The sequence below is a fragment of the Felis catus genome, chromosome B4, assembly GCF_018350175.1.
Source record: "Felis catus isolate Fca126 chromosome B4, F.catus_Fca126_mat1.0, whole genome shotgun sequence".
NCBI classification, from domain to species: Eukaryota; Metazoa; Chordata; class Mammalia; order Carnivora; family Felidae; genus Felis; species Felis catus.
In genome coordinates this window covers 22,337,712-22,359,686 of record NC_058374.1, presented here as the reverse complement: position 1 = coordinate 22,359,686, position 21,975 = coordinate 22,337,712, and the positions used below count along the sequence as shown (strand labels likewise).

The 21,975-nt window shown below is 41.4% G+C and overlaps 1 long non-coding RNA gene across 6 annotated transcripts in view; it reads right to left on the bottom strand.

Moving 5' to 3' along the window:
* Positions 1–5,730: 5,730 nt before the first annotated feature.
* LOC111561292 overlaps positions 5,731–21,975 on the bottom strand; it is a 59,524-nt gene continuing 43,279 nt past the window's right edge. For all 6 annotated transcript variants that reach the window (XR_006600352.1, XR_002743680.2, XR_006600353.1 and 3 more), the window contains 2 exons: positions 20,694–20,764; positions 5,731–7,757 (listed from right to left, as the gene is read on the bottom strand). This is a non-coding gene — a long non-coding RNA (uncharacterized LOC111561292). The remainder of the gene's footprint in view (positions 7,758–20,693; positions 20,765–21,975) is intronic.

The window sequence follows — 21,975 nt, the reverse complement described above, 5'->3', positions numbered from 1 at the left end:
CGAGGCACCTCCCGCTGCCCCAGATATACCACCTCCCAGCCCATTCTGCTACTGCGATGACCAACCAACCCTCATTCCACACATGCCAGGTCTGGGCAACGGCCGCTCCAAGTTTCTGGCTCCTCCTAGAACCTCTGCACTTGGACGAAGCTCCACACGCTGCAGAGGCCAGAGGATGCTCCCCAGAATTAATTTCCCACCACGTCCTGTGCTTTCAAGAACTGGCCCAGAAAGAGGTTTGGAGGAGAAGTCGGTGACAGTCTGGTCTGAAAGCTATGGCCCATGATGGGCCACAGGGAGATTCTAGGGAGATCCGCCAAGTGAAAGAAAGGAAGATGTCATTTTGTAGGTGACACGTGTTGCTGGTTGGGTGACTTACCACAGCATCCGGGCCTGCGATTGTCCCTACTTTCTCAATTCACCTTCAGTTTTTGCGAATCCTGGTCCATGCGTATGTGTTGAGCTCGATGACAAAGAGCTTCACAAAGGTCAAAGGAAACAAGAACAGATGGAGGCTTCCGTCCATCCTCATGGACTTTCAACCTGCTCACGATCGTCTCTTCCAGACCACCTGCCCCATGGACTTCAAGCTCCAGCATCAGATACGGAGATGGCTTTATGGGACTGTCGAACCAGCCCCTACAATGGCACAAGCCAATTCCTGTGACAAATCCATATGTAAAGTCTCCTATGGGTTGTGCCTTCTCTGGTTAACTGTAACTGATATACCCGGGGTAACCCTCAGTAATGGAAAACAGGTGATGGGGGGAAAGCAGGCAAATGATTTCCTCCACTTGCCCCCACTTTTCCCGCAGAATACTCCAAGGCATAGTGCTTTGCTACAGCCCATCCAGGGAAGTCTGTGTGGACTTCCTAGGAAACGTAGCAAGCATGGATAGAGTCCAGTCTTCTCAGTAGGTCTAATAAGATCCTTCCTGCTCTGGTCCCTGCTGAGCTCACCAGCCATTATCATCTTCATGTGATATTATGGCCCTAATGAAATTCTTTCAGTGACTTGAAGGTCTCTAGTATTTTCTACCCTGTGGGCCTTCACACAGGAAGTTTCCTTTACCAAGAGTACTTTCTCGTCTCTGCCCTTCCCAGCCCCATCCTTCAGTTCTCAAATTTGGCATCCCTTTCTCCCAGAAACCCTCTGGAGTCCCCTAGACTAGGGACGACGTGATCCATAACTCCCCTATCTTTTCCTTCTGTAACACATGTCACACATGACTATAATCGCTTGTTTAGTTATTTCCCCCACCAGACTGTATAACTTGTTTGTCTTCGCTTACTGCCGTATGCCTGATGCAAAATACAAGGCCGGGCACATAGGAGACACTTCATAAATAATTGATAGATGAATGACCATCATTTAAAAAAGACAGCATGGCTCCCAGGCAGGGTTAATTTCACCATGATATGATTAAATGTATCGATATGTCTAAATAAAGAATGTATAAATCATTAAAGGAGCGGGTCAGTTAGGAAACACAGAATAAGGTGAGTCACTGAGGTAAGTGCTAGAATGCCTATCCAAGCATATCCAGAGATGAAGGAGAGTAAGCTAATGGACTTCAAATATTGTGGTCCCATTAGTAAGAACATCCCTTTTATGAAATGGATACATTCAACTCTTTTAGCCGGATGCTATTAACTCCCCATTTTCTAGCTTCATACTCATGTAGCAATTTTGTAATTATCATTTGACTTCCCACGTCAGTCTGTCCACTAGGAGAAGGACATGTCGTTTCCGAGAATTTCAGATCTCCGTGACAGTGACTTCTCATCGTGAATTCATGAATTGCCTTCAGGTCATGGTGTGATCTGATTGTGAACTGAGTTAGACGGGGTCCCATCCCCTCTTTTCTCAGTGGACATTTCAACTCGCCTTTCTTCACTTCTCAGGATTTGGTGGCCAACACTTCTAGAAACGAGGTCCTGGAGGACCTCAACACGAAGTGAAAGCAGTTACGATCGGGGCAGGGGTCATGCCCTGTAACTGTCAATTCTTTCCAGCCCTCAGGGGACTCCTGGCTAGTTCAAGATTTCTTTGTCAAGGAACCACGGCAAATCAACAGGCAGTTTTTGTAACATTTTGTTCTCTGGCACATGGAGAGACCTATCATAAAATTTACTGACCAACCTGAGTGATTTCTAAGTCGCACGGACCAAAAGAACACAAAAGTGAAAGATTTTTTAAAAACAATTTTTTTTTTTAAAGTGACCATGTGAAAGTCACTGAAAATACAGGTTTTTGGATCTGATACTCCAGAACAATGTTTTAGATTCATTTAAAATCACAGAAAATGAGACTTCATATCAAAATAAAATAGATGGTCTTCCCTTGTTGCTGAAATAAAAAAAAGAAGCAGAAAATTCTACGAACCCTGATTCCCATCATCACTATGCATCATAAAAGATAGTTTGACAAGTAAAATACAGTTTATTAGGTGTCTGTATATTTGAGGGAAAGCCCAATGGTTTAAATTTCAATTTTTGTAAAATAAATGAAATTAGCAGCATCAGTTTAGTAAAAGGACGAATGCAAGTCACCCACGTAAAAATTGTACAATTCACACAGAAACCTCATAGAAATATATGCATTACACCTCACGTACACTCTTCAGCAGCATGTAAAAATGTCAGCAATTAATGCTCTGTTTCACCCAGAAAGGTACAACTCCTCATTTAGATCTTTGTCCTTTAAAACCAAAAAGGACATGAGATAATTGGAAACTGTCTTGGAACCATGCTACTTATGAATTTGGCTGTGAGTGGCTGTTGGTCTATGGCCTTGTTTCTGTTCTTATATCAGAGAAGGGGGTCCAGTTAAATTAATGCAAAGTACAAGCATGTTTAGCATCAGACTATACTTTTCATTTCTCCAATGACTTGAGCAAAACCATGAGTTTCCTTTAATTAAAGCGCGCACAGGGAATGCTAATGAAAATTTTGCTAAGGTTCCAACACCTTTTGAAAACAAACCTAATCACACACCGAAGAGAAAACAAGAAAGAGAGAGAGAAGAAAGAAAAAAAGAAGAAAAAAAAATTAAAACTAATCAAAAAGAAAAGCTAAACTAACTTTCATCAATCCCTTGACATTTGGCACCCTGAAAATTATAGCTTAGCATTTCAAGAGGAGGAGAAAATGGGATGAAGATATTTCACTTGCTAATGAAAACAGATTCCTGCATTACAAGAATCTGAAAAGGCAAATAAAATGTATCAGCAGTTAATCATTAGGTGACATAGAAGCTCATTCTTTAATGTAAGAGGTGGAAAACACAAGATTGCCAACTCTTACCGTTCGTGTTCCACATTTATTAAGTTGTTGTTGTGTTTTTTAACCTCCTGATTCTCAGGCTTCCTTAGGTGAAACCCGAGACCGCAGCTCCTTTTGTTAGCGGGCTGGAACAGTTCTCTGACAAATACATCTGCACCCATCTGCCAACTTTGTTGGCCTGAATGTAGAATGAGTGACCCCCATGGAAGACTTGGAGGATGTTAATGTTAGAAGGGGCTATATTATAAAAAAATAGGAGACCAGAGAGAGCACTCAGAGGGTGCCCATTGGCCTCCAGCTGGGGTGAAATTTCAGATCCAGTGTTTCCTCCATTCCTCATGATGGATCACAGAAATGATACTGGGTCAAGGTCAAGATCCCTGGATTTTAGATTGGCCTTTGCTGTTCACCACATGTGTGATTTGAGGCAAATCTAGGTGGCTTTGGTGGGCCAATTTCCAAACCTTTAAAACGGGATGAACGTGAGGTCTCTAGGTTCACTTCCATGTCTATATTAATCTTACCCTGTAGTAATTCTCCAGCTGAAAACAATCATCTATTCCCTCTTTTGTTTATCTCTCTTTTAATGAAAGTAAAATTGGATATGTATAATAAAAGAAGCTTATGGTTTTATTGTTCTTCATCAATGACTCATTCTCTTTGGATGGCCCTTGCCACACCTTGAAGAAGATTTCATTTTCAGACTATGCATCTGAATCTGATTAGACCTTGGGACACCACCCTCAGGAAGTCCTCTCTAGGAGGTCTACTTGGAATGCTTAGTTCTGGGCTGAGGTAGGGACCCTGGACTCAAGCCTCAAGTTCATACTTGAAGTTCACTTAGACTTGAAATGCCAGGGAAACCCTTGAATGTCACCATTCTCTACAGGTGATTTAGGACTTCTTATCTAAGGTCACCTTTCCCTAAACTGAAATCTCCACACATGCCTGTGCTGTGGCCAGTGAACAAGCTTTCAAAGAAAGGTACATGGGGCCGCCTGGGTGGCTCAGTCAGTTAAGCATCCGACTTCAGCTCAGGTCATGATCTCACAGTTCATGGGTTTGAGGCCCACATCGGGCTCCGTGCTGACAGCTCAGAGCTTGGAGCCTGCTTCATATTCCATGTCTCTCTCTCTCTGCCCTTCCCCCAAATCATGCTCTATCTCTCAAAAATAAATAAACATTAAACAATTTTTTCAAAGAGAAGTACATGTTCTTAGTCTTCCTGAATGGGGTCTCCAAAGGGACTAAAAATGCCCCATTGAAGTCATATGATTTTTGTCTTTCTCTGACTGACTAATTTCATTTAGCATAATACCCTCCAGTTCCATCCACATAGTTGCAAATGGCAAGATTTCATTCTTTTTGATTGCCGAGTAATATATATATCACACCTGAGGACTTTAAGAGACAAAACAGACGAACAAAAAGGAAGGGAAACAAAAATAATATAAAAACAGGGAGGGGGACAAAGCATAAGAGACTCCTAAATATGGAGAACAGAGGGTTACTGGAGGGGGTGTGGGAGGGGGGATGGGCTAAATGGGTAAGGGGCATTAAGGAATCTACTCCTGAAATCATTGTTGCACTATATGCTAACTAATTTGGATGTAAATTTAAAACAATAAAATTTAAAAAAAAAGAATTAAAGATCTGGGAAAAACTTTTAAAAAAATGCCCCATTGGAAGGAAAAGGAAGAGACACATGGTGTCTTTATCATATAGCTCAAAAGAGTAATTGTCAAACAAGAAACATTATCAAATGGTTTCTATTATGAGCTGAATTGTCTCCCCCAACCAGGTTCATATGTTGAAATGCTAACCACAAGTGCCACAGAGTATGACCGTCTTTGGAGATAAGATCTTTAAAGAGGTAATTAAGTTAAATGAGGTCACTAGAGCAGATCCTAATCCAATCTGACTGGCGGTGTCCTTATAAGAAGAGGAAGTTTGGATCCAATTACAGAGGGAAAGACCAGGTGAAGACACAGGGAGAAGATGGCCACCTGCAAGCCCACGAAAGAGATCTCAGGTTAAAACCCACCCTGCTAACACCTTGATCTCAGACTTTAAGACTGCAGGACTGCAAAAAAAGTAACTTCTGGGGCACCTGGGTGGCTTCGTCAGTTGGGCGTCTGACTTCAGCTCAGGTCATGATCTCAGGGTTCACGGGTTCAAGCCCCACATTGGGCTCTATGCTGACAACTCAGAGTCTGGAGCCTACTTCAGATTCCGTGTCTCCGTCTCCCTCTCTGCCCCTCCCCCACTCATGCTCATTCTATTTCTCTCAAAAATAAATAAACATTAAAAAAAATTTTTTAAATTAATTTCTGTGTCTAAGCCACCTAAGCTATGGCAACCCTAACAAACAAATATAGTTTCCCCTTTTGTCTTATTGTTAGTCCTCTTTGTTATAAAAGTGACACATATTCAGTGGACCAGAAGTTCCGCGAGGGCGCACCCTGTCTGCTTTATTCACTACTGAATCCATGGTGCCCACCGTAGTGCCCAATATGCAGCAGATGCCCAAAAAAGTATTTGTTGACTGATTACAGACAAATTTAAAATGACAAGCAAGTATTAATAAAAAATACAAATAATAGGGAATCCATTAATTGAAAACCATTATTTTCACAGCGTATCATTTCTCTCCACCATCAAGTATTTCTCAAAAATATGCTCTGCATCTCTTGGAGATAGCGACTGGAACTTAATTTTTAACTACTTCTTAATTACTACTTTCTAACTACTATTCATTTTTAACTACCATTGGGTATTTAAATTGCTTCCATTTTTGTCATAAATACCATGAAGGATATCCTCATAAACACATGATTGTGTCCTGCTTCCTCAAAATAGATTTCTAGAAGTGAAGTGCTTAAGTCAGGCGTATACACACCATTAAGGCTTTAACATACATGTCAAGTTTTTATTACATAGGGTTTTACCAGTTTATACTCCCCTATCAGTGTGTTGGGTTTCTAGCTTCCAATAATGATTATAATTTGAATATTAACTGGGCATTTACTATGTGTCAGATGATGCACTAAGCACTTTATAAGCATGATTTTACATAAATCTCCCAAACCCCCTTGGAGGTGGTTACTAATATTATCTGCATCTTGCAGATGAGGAGAATAGTCTTAGAGAACATAAATGACATGCCCAAGTTCCCTTTGCTAGTAAGAGGAAGAGCCTAGAAGCATAAACCAGTCTGATTCTAGTAACTCCCCGGTACCCTTTGCCAACACAGGGTATGGTTGTTTCTTTTCTCTTTGCAAACCTGATAGATAAACATAGAGGGCTGTCATTTGAATTTCAGGCTTATGAGTTTGTTTGAGCCCATTTTTCCATGTTTCTTGGCCATTTGCTTAACATTGCCATGTTCTTCCCGAGTGAATTGTCTCTGTTCCTCGCTTGCTCTGCTACTGAGAGCAACACCATGATAATTAAGCCTGGGAGCTGCCATGAACTCGCTGGTCCTCATGCAGACCCGCCCCCCCCCCCGAAACCTCATCTGGCACAGATCTGGAACAGGTACTTCAGCTTATAGGCATTGCGGTCAAATTTTCGGGATGGTGTCCTCATCTCGGGAGCCACACGCGTTTGGAGATAACCCACCCGGCCGCTGCTTTTATGAAGCCCTTTTCCTCTGCAACGTTGTCAAGTATTGCAACGGAATGGTGTCCTGATTCTTTTCGTACTAAATCCACCTGCATCGCTCTTGACCAGTCCCGACGCCTTTCCCTCCAATTGTGGAAAGAAAGAAAAAAGGAGGGAGAAAAGGCACAATCACCACTTCCTCGGGCTCACCTGTAGCTTCGTGTGATCGCCACAGCAGGCAGCCCAGCCCTGAGCCCAGGGCACCCAGCAAGGACTCATCCGTGGGGCTGGCGGTGGTGACAGGGAGGAGACAGAGGAGGATTGTTTTTATCCTGTGAACCAGTGTTCGCCGAGCAGAAACATTTACCTTGGAGATAGGTTCAGTGTGTGGGATGGATAATTATATGTCAAGGAGCTTAATTTAGGACAAGAGAAGGCACTAACGCAGAGTAGTCGCGCAAAGCTCCCCTGGGGCCCTGGGCTGTTGGGTCCCAGCGCTCCTTGCCGTGGGGCCGAGTCAAGGTTCAGTTCGTTAAGTGGAGATCACCTCTGCAAACCCACTCCTCGATGACAGGGCAGCTTGAGTCTGGAGAGGAAGAGGTGCCAATATTCTCGGTTCCAAATTTAGAGTTAGGAGAGAGGGGCAACCCTTTAGCTCCCCCCCCCACCCACCCCCGACAATTGCTTCGTGTGTTTGTTTTTGCCAATTTAAAGAGAAGGAGAAGACTTCTCTCCCCGAGCCCCAGTTCTCTGGCCTCCCCGGTGGATGCGTGCATTAAGACGTGTTGATCCTTTAATAATTAAGAGCAGTCTCCGGATTGTTGACCTCCTGCCTTATGCAGCTTATCAGCAGTCGCAGTCAGCAGCGTCTGTGGGAAAACCAAGCCGAAGGGAGGAAAACTGTTTAGGCAGAGGCATTATGCTGACGGTGACAGTTCCCCGGGCATGGCTCCTTCACCTGCTGAGGAGCTGCCATTCACGACAGCCAGGTGGCCGATAAAGCCCATGCTTGGGAGTTACTCTGTGCCCACGTCCCCCCCGCCCCGGGGGTGGCCGGAGGAGTTGTGTCCTGCTTAGGACCTTCAGTTTAGATCATTCTGTTGCCACTATCAAATCATTCAAGTATCAGAGGTGACGCTGCTTTAAAGTCAGACTCCAAAGACGGTGTTATTAACATGCAGCTGGGAGCCAAAGAATGCGTCGTCAGTCTCTTTGAAAGGCCTTATAACACAAAGGAGCCAATTAGGGTGACCTTAAAGTAGTCAGAGAAAGCGGTTCCCACTCATCATTAGTGCCTCCAAGAGCGAACTTGCAAAAGAAGCCGGCTGGCAGAAAGGCAGCGACTTCTCTTCCTCCCTTCGGCCTTGCGGGAAGGCGAGGGAAGGAACCGACTTCACCACACCCCAGCAAGACGCCCCGATGCTTCTGCACCTCTCAGCCAGGGCTCCGGGAGCCACACAGCTGCCCACGCACACAAAGAAGGATCAGCTAAAGCCCTGCTCAGCCCCGCTCTTCTGTTGACCTGGATAAAGCCAGATAACCGTTTCATCTTCCCTGCCATCCCTAAGGGGATAAAGGGGGGCTGCTCAGTACCAGCTGAAGGCCGCATCTTTTATTGGGGTCTGCAACACAGGTGGACGGGGACACTATCCTCTTTTTTTTTTCTCCAGACGCCAGATATGGCATAATTAGGATTCTAAAAAAAGATTAATCTAATAAATGGATCCCAAAGGCCGACTCACTCACATGCCTCCCCAAAGAAAGGGTTACTAGAGCCTAGACTGATACCAGTTTTATCCAGCAAACACTTTGTTGGAAAACATTACTTTTGATCTTTAAAAAAATGTCTGTTTCTTTTACATGAGAAAGAGAGAGCATGAGAGGGGGAGGGGCAGAGAGAGGAGAGAGAGAATTCTAAGCAGACTCCTCACTGCCAGTGCAGGGCCTACGAAGCGGCCTGATTTCATGAAGCATGAGATCGTGCCCTGAGCCCAAGTCGAGCATCAGACCCTCAACCCACGGAGCCACCCAGGCGCCCCAACGTTACTTTTAAAAACCACAGCCAGGGTTGTAGGTCATTTCATAAGCAAAAAAATACTTGATATTTTAAAACAAAATAAAACAGTTCTTCCATCAGAAGAGAGAAGTACTACAGGTTCGGATACATTGTTCTATAATGACCTGGAAATTATAAATCTAGTTGAGCTTAACGAGGATACTCTTTATCCAGAATTACATCCAGTATGAATACTGGGACTGAATTCTAATTACCAGGAAAAGCTAATGACTCACCAAACAAATAAAGCTCATCAAAATCATTAGTAAAACTTGCTAATCAATCACTCAAATCCTATTTGGCCATCCAGAAACCCAAGAGTGTGAAGAGGCGGGGGTGGGGGATGGGACATGAAACAAAAGGATACTTCTGAGAATGCCAAAGAGTGACGGAAGGATGACAACGTCCATGGATATCTGCAAAAGTGAAATTAGAGATAATGCCATCGGCCGCTAACATGTTAGTTTCTGAAACACCATGAACAAGGCCAGCCACTTCCTGATGGTTCTTCAAGGTGTTTCCAGCAAAGTTTATCTATTTATAGCTTCTGACTGCCACTACCCCCATTCAAGTGGCTAAGGCAGGGAAATATGACCTCAAATAGTTTTGCACTATTTCCTTTCCTCGGAGGAAATGGGTTTCAGTCTTCAAAATCAGCTCCTCGGCTAGTCTTTCCTATTGACCCTTCCACAGTCAACTTGAGATGCCCCCCCTGCCCCCAGAGGGAGGTGTCTCCAGGCAGGATGCACTGACTTGCACTTCTCAGCACTTGAACTTAACCGCCTCTTTGGTGGTTGTTTATTTTAAAAGTGAAACGCTCTGAAAAGAGCACCTATGATACAGACATTCAAAAGGAGTAAACACTGAGAAGCAAGGCACAAAGGAGGAGCAAGAGAAGCAGAAAACGCTGGAATAAAGACAGGAGAAAACAGTAGCTATATATGAAAATTCACCATGAGTGAAGAAAGCATCTGGACAGCTGCCAGACCCGAACAGGTAAAGAGACTTACTGAAAAAGAAAAAAAAAAAAAATTAATCAGCAGGGAGATGACAGAAATGGAAAGCTCAGAAGTTCATTAAGGAAGCTTACTTTTATCTTTTTTCTAGAGATAAGGAATATATATTTTTAAACATACGAATATACCCCACTGGGGTGGGCATCAGAGGCCTCGTGGGCAGTCAGAAATATCACCGTGGCCCAAGGGTACTGAAGCCAGCCCCACTGCAGTATCCATGCAGTCCACACGGGGGAGCCAGAGCTCCCATCCCTGTTCAGGTGTAACAAGGCGCCTCCCTGTTCTGGAGAGGCCCAACAGGAATCCGAGCTGTTCCCTCCAGCTTAGTAGTAATATGGTAGTGCTCCCTTTCTCCTTCCAGAGAACGGTCAGAACTGCCAATTAAAACCAGATTTAAGTAAGATCCGGAGACTTCTTTACACTATATGAAAGTGTCCACATTTCAATAAAAAAAAAAAAATCACCCATCATACCAAGAACCAAGATCACAAACCAAGTGCAAAGAGACAATCAAAGATAGCCACCACCAAGTGACAGAGACGTTGGAATTATTTAACAAATATTTTGAAGCAACCATGATAAAAATGCTTCAAAAGCAACAATGAAAACACTGAAATGAAAAAACAGAAAACTCTAACGAGAAAAATAGAAAGTCTCAGAAAAGAATTAGAAGATGATAAAGAAGAGCCAAATGGAAATTTTAGAACTGAAATTTATACAATAATTAAATAGTAAGCCCAGTGGATGGACTCCACAACAGAACAGAGAGGACAGAGGAAAGAATTAGTGAACTGAAAGACGGAACAGTAGAAATTATCCAATCTGAACAACAGAGAAAAAAAAATGAAGAGAGACTCAGACCTGTAGGGCTATAAGAAATATCCAAGATTTGGGGCACCTGGGTGGCTCAGTCGGTTAAGCGACTGACTTTGGCTCAGGTCATGATCTCACGGTCCATGAGTTCAAGCCCCACATCGGGCTCTGTATTGACGGCTCAGAGCCTGAAGCCTGCTCCGGATTCTGTGTTTCCCTCTCTCTCTGATCCTCCCCCATTCATGCTCTGTCTCTCTCTGTCTCAAAACTAAATAAACGTTTAAAAAAATTTAAAGAAATATCCAAGATTCATATCATTGAATCTCAGAAGGAAATGAGAAAGTTTGGGCTAAAAATGTCCTTGCAGAAATAATGGCTGAAAACTTCCCAAATCTGCCAGGAAACATAAAGCTACAAATTCAAGAAGCTGAGTCAACCTCAAAAGAGATAAACTTAAAGAAATTCGTGCCAAGACATTTCATAATTACACTTCCAAAAACTAAGGCAAAGAAAAATCTTGCAAAGAGCCAAAGAAAAATAGCATATTCTTTGCCTATAAAGAAAAAAACCTATTTGAACGACAGCAAGTTTCTTATCAGACCCCATGGAACTCTGAAGGAAGTGACACAATTTTCAGGTAGTGGGAGAAGAGATTGACAACCTCAAATCTAACACCCAGTAAAAATATCCCTGAAGCATGAAGAGGAAATCAAGACATTCTCAGATTAAAGAAAACAAAAAGAATTTGTCACTAGCTGAACTACCCTCGAAGGATGGAGAGAAAAAAATTCTCTAAATAAGAAAGAAATGATAAAAGAAGGAAATCTGGAACATCAGTAAAGAAAAAAGGAACAAAGTAAGCAAACATATAACGTAATGCAATGTTTTTCTTATCTCCTTGAGTTTCCAAATTGTTTTATGATTTTAGCAAAAATCATAACACTGTCTGATATGGTTCTAAATGTTTGTAGAAAAACATTTAAGGCATTTATAGTCTATGCTCATTGTTTACAGATTCTGTATTTGCCAATTCATCAGCTCATTAAAATGTATTTGTAACTCTCAAATTAATACTCATGCCATTTTTACAAGTGCAGACTGGCAAAAAATTTGAGTCACTGACATACATGTTCTATGATGAGGCCAAATAAGGTGACATTCTGTCCTCTTAATTCTCATACTGTAAACAAATGCTCTTTGTCTACCTAGTGTGACATAATTTTTTGTGCTTTTTATTTATCAATTTGCTGTTTAAAATGGCCTCCAAGTGTAATGCTGAAGTTTTGTCTCATGTTCTAAAGTGCGAGAAGGTTGTGATGTGCTTTATGGAGAAAATACATGTGTTGGATAAGCTTCATTTAGGCATAAATTATAGTGCTGTCGGCCATGAGTTCAATGTTGCTGAATCAACAATGTATATTAAATAAGGTATCTTTAAACAGAAACATGCATAAAACAGGTTATGTATTGATGAAAATGAAACCTGAGGCTCAAAGGAATTTAACTCTGTATTTCCCTTGAGAGCAGTAATTTAGTATTTGCTAATTCAGTGTTCACAGAGACCTTATAGAATGTAACTACCGTGATTAATGAAAATGAACTGTACATTTTAAGCAAGGGAAGGTGAAGGAATGTAAAGAAAGGTGAAGTTTCTGTACTTCACTTGGACTGGTGAGACAATGACACCTCATTATTAAATGCAATACTTAAAGAAACAAGCAAACAAATGACCTAAGAGGATATACTCAAAAACACTAAACAGAAAAATCAAAATGAAAAAATTTTCAAGTAACCCACATAGGGAAAAATTGAGAAATCAAAAACAGAGAGCAAATGAAAAACAAAAAAATAAAATAGTGGTAATAATCCCCAACATAGAAATCGTTATATTAAATGTAAATGATCTTTTAAAAGCAATTAAAAGACAGAGATTGGCAGAGTGAATTAACATTTGCTGGCTGTGTGAAACTCACTTCAAATATAACAGTATAGGTAAGTTGAAAGTAAAAGGATGGAAAAAATATGTCACATACACATTAATATCAAAGTAGATTTAACAACAAAAAAAATTACCAAAGACAGAGAGGAACATTATATAATGATAAAAGGGTCGTTCCACCAAAAGGACACAGTGATCCTAAATATGCATGCATCAAACAACAAAGCTGCAAAATGTGAAGCAAAAATGGGCAAATCTGAAAGGAGAAAGATAAATTCAATTTATAGTCAGAAATGTCAACACCTCACTCTCAACAATCATTAGAACAACTACACAGAAAATCAGCAAGGATATTGGAGAACTTAACAACACCATCAATCAACAGGATCTAATAGACATTTATAGAACATTCCATTCAACACAGCCAAATGTACATTCTTTTCAAGCGCCTATGAAAGATATGAAAATAGACCAAATTCTGGGTCATAAAACAAGCCTCAAAAAAACTTAAAAGAATTGAAGTTTTGTAGTGTTTTCTCCAACCACAATGAAGTTAAACTAAAACTCAATAGCAGAAAGATAATAGGAAAATCTCTAACACTTCAAAACTGAGCAATGCATTTCTAAGTAATCTATGGGTGAAAAAGAAAGTTTCAAGGTACATTTAAAAATACATTGCACTAAATAAAAATGAAAATGCAATGTATCAAAATTTGTAGGACATAGCTAAAGCAATGTGAAGGGGAAAACTTAGGGGTGCCTGGGTGGCTCAGTCAGTTAAGTGGACGGCTCTTGTTTTCGGCTCAGGTCAACATCTCATGGTTTGTGTGTTCGAGCCCCAGGTTGGGCTATGCACTGACAGTGCAGAGCCTGCTTGGGATTCTCTCTCTGCCCCTCCCTTGTTCTCTCTCTCTCTCTTTCTCTCTCTGAAAATATAAATAAACTAAAAATGTGAAGGAAGAAATCTATAGTGCTAAACACAGAGATCAGAAAAAAAGAAGTCTCAAATTAATGATCTAAGCTTCCAACTCAAAAACATAGACAAAGAAAAGCAAAATAAATAAAATAGATTTATAAAATAAATATATTTATATATTTATTTATATATATTTTATAAAATAAAAAGCAAAATAAATCCAAAACAAGCAGAAGGAAAAGAATATAAGGATAGCAGAAATCAATGAATTGAAAACAGAGAGAGAAAGAGAGACGGGAGTAAAACAAAAACCCATTAAAAAAATCGACAAACTTATAGCAAAACTGAAAAAAAGACAAAAAAAATACCAATATATGTAGGAATGGAACATGGAACATCACTACAGAGCCTGCGGACAGCAAAGTAGCAGCAGGTGGATGCCATCAACTCTACACACATACATCTGACAGCTTAGATGACCTGAATCCCTTCCTTGAAAAACACAAACTATCAGAACTCATCCAACAAGATATAGATCATTTGGACAGCCCTCTAACAATGAAAGAAATCGAATTTGCAATTTTAAATCTCCAAAAAGGAAATTCCCAGGCCTAGGCACCTCACTGAAGTATTCTACCAAACTTTTAAAGAAGAATTAACACCAATTGTACACAATCTCTTTCAGATAACAGAAAAGGGGAGAACACTTCCCAATTGATTTATGAAGGTAGGAGTACCTTACTGCCATAATCAAAGACAGTACGAATAAAGATACAGAATACAGTACATTAATATAGATGCAAAATATTAGTAAATAGTAATATATAAAAAGAATTAGACACCAGAAACAAGTGGGGCTTATTCTAGAAAGGTAGGGCTGGTTCAACATTTTAAAATAAGTCTATTAGCAGGCTAAAGAAAAAGTTACATGATTATATCAACTGGTGAAAAAGACATCGATAAAATTTAAGACACGTTCATAGTAAAAGCCCTCAGAAAACTAGGAATAGAGGGAAACTTCTTCTACTTGATAAAGTGCACCTAAAAATAACCCAGAGCCAGCCTGTACTTAATGGTAAAAGACTGACTGTTTTCCTAAAATTGGGAAAAAGGGAAAGATATTCAGTCTCACGAGTCTTACTCAACATAGTGCTGGAAGTTCTAACCAGGGTATTCAGACAAGAAAAATGAAGAAAAAAAAAAAAGATTACAGACAAGAAAGGAAGAAATAAAACTGCCCATATTTGCAGACGACATGATTTTTACATATAAATGTCCAAAAAAATCTACAAGAGACTCCCAGAGCTAATCAGGATACAAGATAAACACATAGAAATTCATTTTAAAAAACCAACGAATCTAATTTATAGAAAAAGAGATCAGACTCACGGTTTAGCAGAGGCAGCAAGTGGCAAGAGGGGAAATCACAGGAAGGTGATGAAAAAGTACGAACGGCCAGTTATAAGATGAGTAAGCAGTAAGTATGTAATTACAACATGAAGACTACAGCTAACATTGCTGTAGGATATATAAGAAAGTTATTAAGAAGGTATATCATACGAGTTCTCATCCCAAGAAGAAATGTTTTCCTTTTCTCTTTCTTTTTTTTTTTTTTTTTCAACGTTTATTTATTTTTGGGACAGAGAGAGACAGAGCATGAACGGGGGAGGGGCAGAGAGAGAGGGAGACACAGAATCGGAAACAGGCTCCAGGCTCTGAGCCATCAGCCCGGAGCCTGACGCGGGGCTCGAACTCACGGACCGTGAGATCGTGACCTGGCTGAAGTCAGACGCTTAACCGACTGCACCACCCAGGCGCCCCATCTTTCTTTCTTTTTTTAATTGCATCTATAAGAGAAGATGGACATTAGCAGAACCTATTATGTAGTCATTTCACAACGTATGTAAATTGAACCACCACGCCACATACCTTAACCTTAAAACAGTAATGTATCTCAATTATTTCTCAATAGAGGTGGGAAAACATCAGGTGTATTTGTACATACCAGCAATGAACACATAGATACCCAATACAAAAACGCGATATCGTTTACAACCTCTCAAAAAATTCAACATTGAGTGTAAATCGAACGAAACATGTGTGGGACTTGCACGATAACAACTACATAACACTGATGAAAGAAATCAGAGATCTTCCATGTTCATGAAGTGAAAGGCTCAACAGAGTAAAGGTGCCAATTCTCCCCAAATTGATGTAATATAATTTCTATCCAAATCCCAGCAAGATTTTTTTGCAAACATTACACAAGATTATACAAAAAGCTGTCTGTAAAGGCAAAGGAACTAGAATAGCTAACATCATTTTGAAAAAGAAGAAGAAAGTAAGAGGGATCCATCTACCTGATTTCAGGACATACTGTACAGATACTGTATTCAAAACAGGATGCTGCTGGTGAAGGAATATATACAGAGATCAATGTAACGGAGTCGCGAACCCAGAAATAGACCCACACAAATATGCCCAACTGATTTCTGACAAAGGTGCAAAAGCGATTCAATGGAGAAAAGATAGCCTTTTAAACCAGTAGTGCTGGGGCAATTGGACATCCACAGGCAAAAAAATAAACTTCAATCTGTCTCACACTTTACCGAAAAATTAACTAAAAGTGTACCACAAAATTACAAGTAAAATGTAGTACTGGAAAATTTTTAGAAAAAAAAAGTAGGAAAAAATCTTCAGGATCTAGGCAAAGATTTCTTAGATATGACACCAAAAGCATAACCCATAAGGTAAAAATTGATAAATGAGCCTTCATAAAATTTAAAAACTTCTGCTCAATGAAAGACTCTGCTAAGAAAATAAAAAGACAAGCTACAGACCAGGAAAAAAAAATATTTGAGAATAACATGTGACAAGGGACTAATATCTAGACTATATTAAGTACTCTCAAAACTCAACAGTTAAAAAAAAATTAAAAATCCAATTAAATCATGAGCGAAAGACATAAAGAGACACTTCACCAAAGAAGATATAAAAATGGCAAATAAGCATATAAAAAGATGTTCAACATCATTAGCCATTAGGGAAACGCAAATTAAAACCATAATGAGATAGCCCTACACACATATCAAAATGGCCAAAATAAAAAATAATGACAACACCAATGTTGCCACAAAAGCTAAGAAATTGGATCATTCACACATTGTTAGTGGGAACGTAATATGGCCCAGCCATTTTGGACAATGGTTTGGTACTTTCTTTAAAACAAAACAAAACAAAACAAAACAAAACAAAACAATCCTAAACGTGTAACTACCATACTGGCCAGCAATCAATATTTCTGGTTATTTATCCCAGAGAAATAAAGATGTAGGTTCACAGCAAAGCCTACACAGAAATATTTACAGTTGATTTATGTCTAGTAGCCCGAAATTAGAAATGGATGGATGGTGAAACAAATCGCAATACGTCCATACCAGAGCACTAAAAAGGAATGAGCTACACAGCAACCTGGATGAATCTCTGGAGACTTCTGTTGAGTGAAAAAAGCCAATCCCCAAAGGTGACAGACTATATGATTCCATGTATATAACCATCTTGAAATGGACAAAATTACAGAACCGGAGAGCAGATTAGTTGTTGCCAGGGATTAAGAAGGGGGTGGGGCGCCTGGGTGGCTCAGTCAGTTTAGCGACCCACTTCAGCTCAGGTCGTGATCTCACAGCTTGTGAGTTCTAGCCTTTCTAGTCCTTCCTTCGGGCTCTGCCTGACAGCTCAGAGCTTGGAGCCTGCTTCCGATTCTGTCTCTCTCTCTCTCTCTCTCTGCCCCTCCACTGCTCATGCTCTGTCTCTGTCTCTCAAAAATAAATAAACATTAAAAAAAATTTTTTTAAGAGGGTGAACTGGGGAGAAACTGGGGGTGGCTATTTTTATACAATATGAAGGACCTTGTTGGGGATGGAAATGTTCTGCATCTTGACTGTATCAATGTCAATACCCTGTTGTGATACTGTAGTGCAGTTTTAATTTTTTTAATGTTTTTATTTTTTTTAAGAATGGGGAAGGGGCAGAGAGAGAGAGAGAGAGACAGACAGACTCTGAAGCAGGCTTCAGGCTCTGAGCTGTCAGCCCAGAGCCTGACACGGGGCTCAAACCATGAACAGTGGGATCATGACCTGAGCCAAAGTCAGATGCTCAATGGACTGAGCCACCCAGGCGCCCCTGCATTGTGGTTTTACAAAAATGTTACCACTGGGGGGAAACTGCATAAAGAGTACATGGATCTCTCTGTATCGTTTGTTAAAAACTGCATGCGAATATACCATTACCTCAAGACAAAAGTTTCGATTACAAAAAAATATCTGAATACAGCGTCCTCCATAGGAAAAAAAGGGGGAAAGAACCAACACAATGCATTTCAACAAAAGAAACACTGAAATGAATTTTTCTGCAATAGAAAACCATTCCAGTATTCTGGAACAAATTTTAGAGATTGTTCAGGGCAACAAAATTTTCATTTGCCCAAAAGCTTTCAGTGGTCCCCTGCAGCACATATCTTGTGTAACTCCATTTCCAGTCTTGCCATATAGTGGGCGTGTTCAACATTTGTTTGCCTCTATTAGCGACTTGATTTTCCCGCTGTAACTTGAACTTAAGACTAGAGGGCTTTGTAAGCATGATGATCCCCGATTCTTTCTTGCTCAGGTGATACTGGTCAGATGGCGGATCTCTTGGTCACTCTGAACACCATCAGAGTGGATGCCAGGATTTCAATAAAAACAGAGAAGCAGAGACAGCCGTAGAGTTCACATGCGAGGTGAGCCTGCTCAGACAGACTGGAGGTGATGTGCAGGAAGATAGAAAGGAAGGGGTAGGGAGACCCAAATCTGGGCAGAAAACAGAAAAGACTTCACAGGAGGGTAGTTTACCTGAAGCAACAAATGAACACAGAATTACGAAATCCAGACCTAGGTTAAAAAACAACAAAACACCAGATACTGTTCAATGCCTCCTCGTTTCACTTTGAATATCCCCTTTACCTCCACTGACTTACTTATTCATTCAACAGGCATTTATTGAATGCCTCCTAGACACAAGGACGACACTCGGAGGGAAAGTGAGAGATATGAAAGGGAAGCTCCTTTCCCTTGAAGATTTTATAGCCTAGTGGGGATGACAGAAATATGAAAACAGTAATGTCAGAACGAGGCATAATTGACCCAAATACCAGCTGAAACGCAGTGTTCTGGCAGCTTGGGGTAATAAATAACCCCTCACCAGCACTTGCTGAGCCCCTGTACCCCACCCACCTTTTCCCAAGGGTTCTGCCTCTCCTACTCTGACTTGTTCTTCCCCCAAACTACTTACCCCAGGACTGTACTTTCTGCCAGGGTAAATCAGATGAATCACTGCCGATTAAGGTATTAATGCCTGAGTCTGGCTTCATCTGTGATTCTCGCAGATGACTTAAATCATGGCAAATAGGTAGGTGAAAGCTTCAATCACCTCGTAGCATCCCAAGAGGAAAGAAACAGAGCAGGGTGTTTGAGAATTGGAGGGCTTCTCGCCAGCCCTGAAACTGCACCCTCGAGGGCTCTGTCCCCAAAGTGGCCAGTCAGATGATAAGAATGACCTCACCTCTGAGAGGAAAGCTCTGGGTAAAGGCCAATTTGCTAGAACAGACTTTGAATATAATGCTGTTATTGCACAAATATTATTAAATCAACTCTAGCTAAAAACCAGAACATTTTCATTTGTCATTAGCTTGAGCTGATTCTATAATGTGACTCATTAATCTTTTTCACTGAACTAATCTTAGGTTGCAAAATAATTCCATCTCCTGGAGTCCAATCTTCAGGCTGTAACTCGATTTCTAAAGACTTCCTTAATTGTAATGAACTCTTTCCTTGCTGACGTCACCTGCTACACAAGCAACAGAATCAACGCAAATTAATTACTTGGACATAGGGCATATCTGAAAATAACACACAGGTCGAGGGCATTTGTTGAACGCATAACGCATGCCAGTCACGGTCACATCTGTCATTTCATCTAACTCGTATAACTACCCGCTGCGATCGGCATTCGATCTCCACTTTGAGCTACGAAGAGTGGGATCCAGAGAGGTTAAATGACTTGCCCTAGGTCACACAGCTGGTAAGTGGGGAAGCCAGGATTCAAACTCAGGTCTATCTGACATCAGAGCTTATACCCTTTCCTTTACATATCATTCCACATGCGATTTGGGACTGGGAGGACTCAACGACTGTTTGTCATTTTTACTACAGATGGAATAGGAATAAATGACTTAGGTTTAAAACGTTGGGAAACTTCTTCTACACAAGATGCCTGTGAGGCATGGGGATATGTGACCACAGGACCTCTTTGAGACATGCATGAGATTGGAATGAACGGCCAACTGGAAGACCTAGCTAAAAAGCAGGGGTTGAATTAGAGCAGCATGCTTCTCAAGCTTATGTCTGAGACTCATCTTTCTAGCTCCTTCTACTATTGCGTGACTTTAAAATTTTTGTTAATGTTTATTCATTTTTGAGAGAGACACACACAGAGAGAATGGGGGAGGGGCAGAGAAAGAGGGAGACACAGAAACCAAAGCAGGCTCCAGGCTCTGAGCTGTCAGCCAGAGCCCGATGTGGGACTTGAACCCACAAACTGTGAGATCATGACCCGAGCAGAAGTCAATACTGTGCGACTCCCAATCATTAAGGTGGTACTCTCTAAAATTACATCTTATGTTCTCAGTGGCTCAGATCAATCCAAACCAGAGAAGTCATAATGAGTGTCATCTACCATAGGTCCTAAGGGGTTGGGCAACTGAAGGCAACAAACCTCTTCATCTTTTTGAAGTCAAGAGAAAGGCAAATACAGGGGAGGTTGGGGTGCTTGGGTGGCTCAGTTGATTAAGCGTCTGACTCTTGGTTTTGGCTCAGGTCATGATCTTGTGGATCGTGAGATCAAGCCCCATGCTGGGCTCTGCACTGACAGCACAGAGCCTGCTTGGGATTCTCTCTCTCTCTCTCTGCTCCTTCCTCCCCCAAAATAAATAAATAAGCTTTTTTAAAAAAATACAGGGGAGGTAGTTACCAAAAGGCTCACTACTGGCTGAGAGGAGGAATGACCATCCAAGCACCCTCTCCAACAACTTCCTGCCACTCCTGAAAAAAAAAAAAAAAAAGCCAAGAAATAATCTGGTCCATGGCCACAATTTTCCCCCATGCCTTCACACTTATTCCATTAGTTTGAACATCAAATTATCAATATACCTTCTATAACGTTTCATTGTACATTTAGTCACATGCGATAATGATCCCTTAGTTTTAAACAATGTGTCATTTTCACCATTAAGAGAAGACAATAAGGCTTAGCAAAAGCCATATGCCAAAACCACAATTTGTCTCTTTCCTTGCAAGTATGAGCAGATGGCCACAGGCCTACTGGGATGATTCAAACTTAATGCATGATTCTGAATCATTTCCTTAGTTGAGCAGAAGGGCTTCCAGCTTGAACCTAAACCATAGTCATCCTAGGATTCAGACCTTCTGGTGGTATTTGGAAGGCCCCGGTGGCGGGACAGCAGAGCTCTGTGTATGCATGGGACCAAGACTGAAGACACTGATAGCAAGCTTGGCTCAAGGTCAAGGCCCCACGCACAGCTGGACAACTGGAGAAGAAGATGTTGGACACAGTGCGGTCACTTGGGACATCCAGCTACCCAATCCCACACAGACGGGTGTTTGCTGAGAGCCCCGGACGGCCCTCCTCTGACCAGGTATCAACGTTACATGATGGTAGAGAAAGAGGAAGAGTCTCCCCACTTTGGTAGAGAATCCAGCAGGGCATTTGTGCTCCTGCTGCAGCATCTTTTTTTTTTTTTTTTTTTTTTTTCAATGTTTATTTTTGAGAGAAAGAGATAGACGGGGCCAGCAGGGGAAGGGCAGAGAGAGAGAGGGAGACACAGAATCTGAAGCAGGCTCCAGGCTCTGAGCTGTCAGCACGGAACCCCACGCAGGGCTCGAACCCATGAACCCGTGAGATCATGACCTGAGGTGCAGGCGACGCTCAACCGACTGAGCCACCCAGGCGCCCCATGCTGCAGCATCTTTGACTCAGCACGTTGAAAGTCAGTGTGGCTCAACTGAAAGGCAGCGTGACCCCGTCCTGGTCACAAAATGGGAAGTGGCCATGAGTCACCAAAGATCTCCAGTGGGCATCGGAGAACACCGCATCAGATCAGCATGGGAGAGACTCAGCAGGAGAGGGAGAGATGTCAGGCTCTGCAACGCCGTCCTTGGAAGTACACCACGGTGCCCCTGGGGGTTTCCTGAAGTATTGGGGGACCTCATACTGAGAACGTAGGTGTTTTATA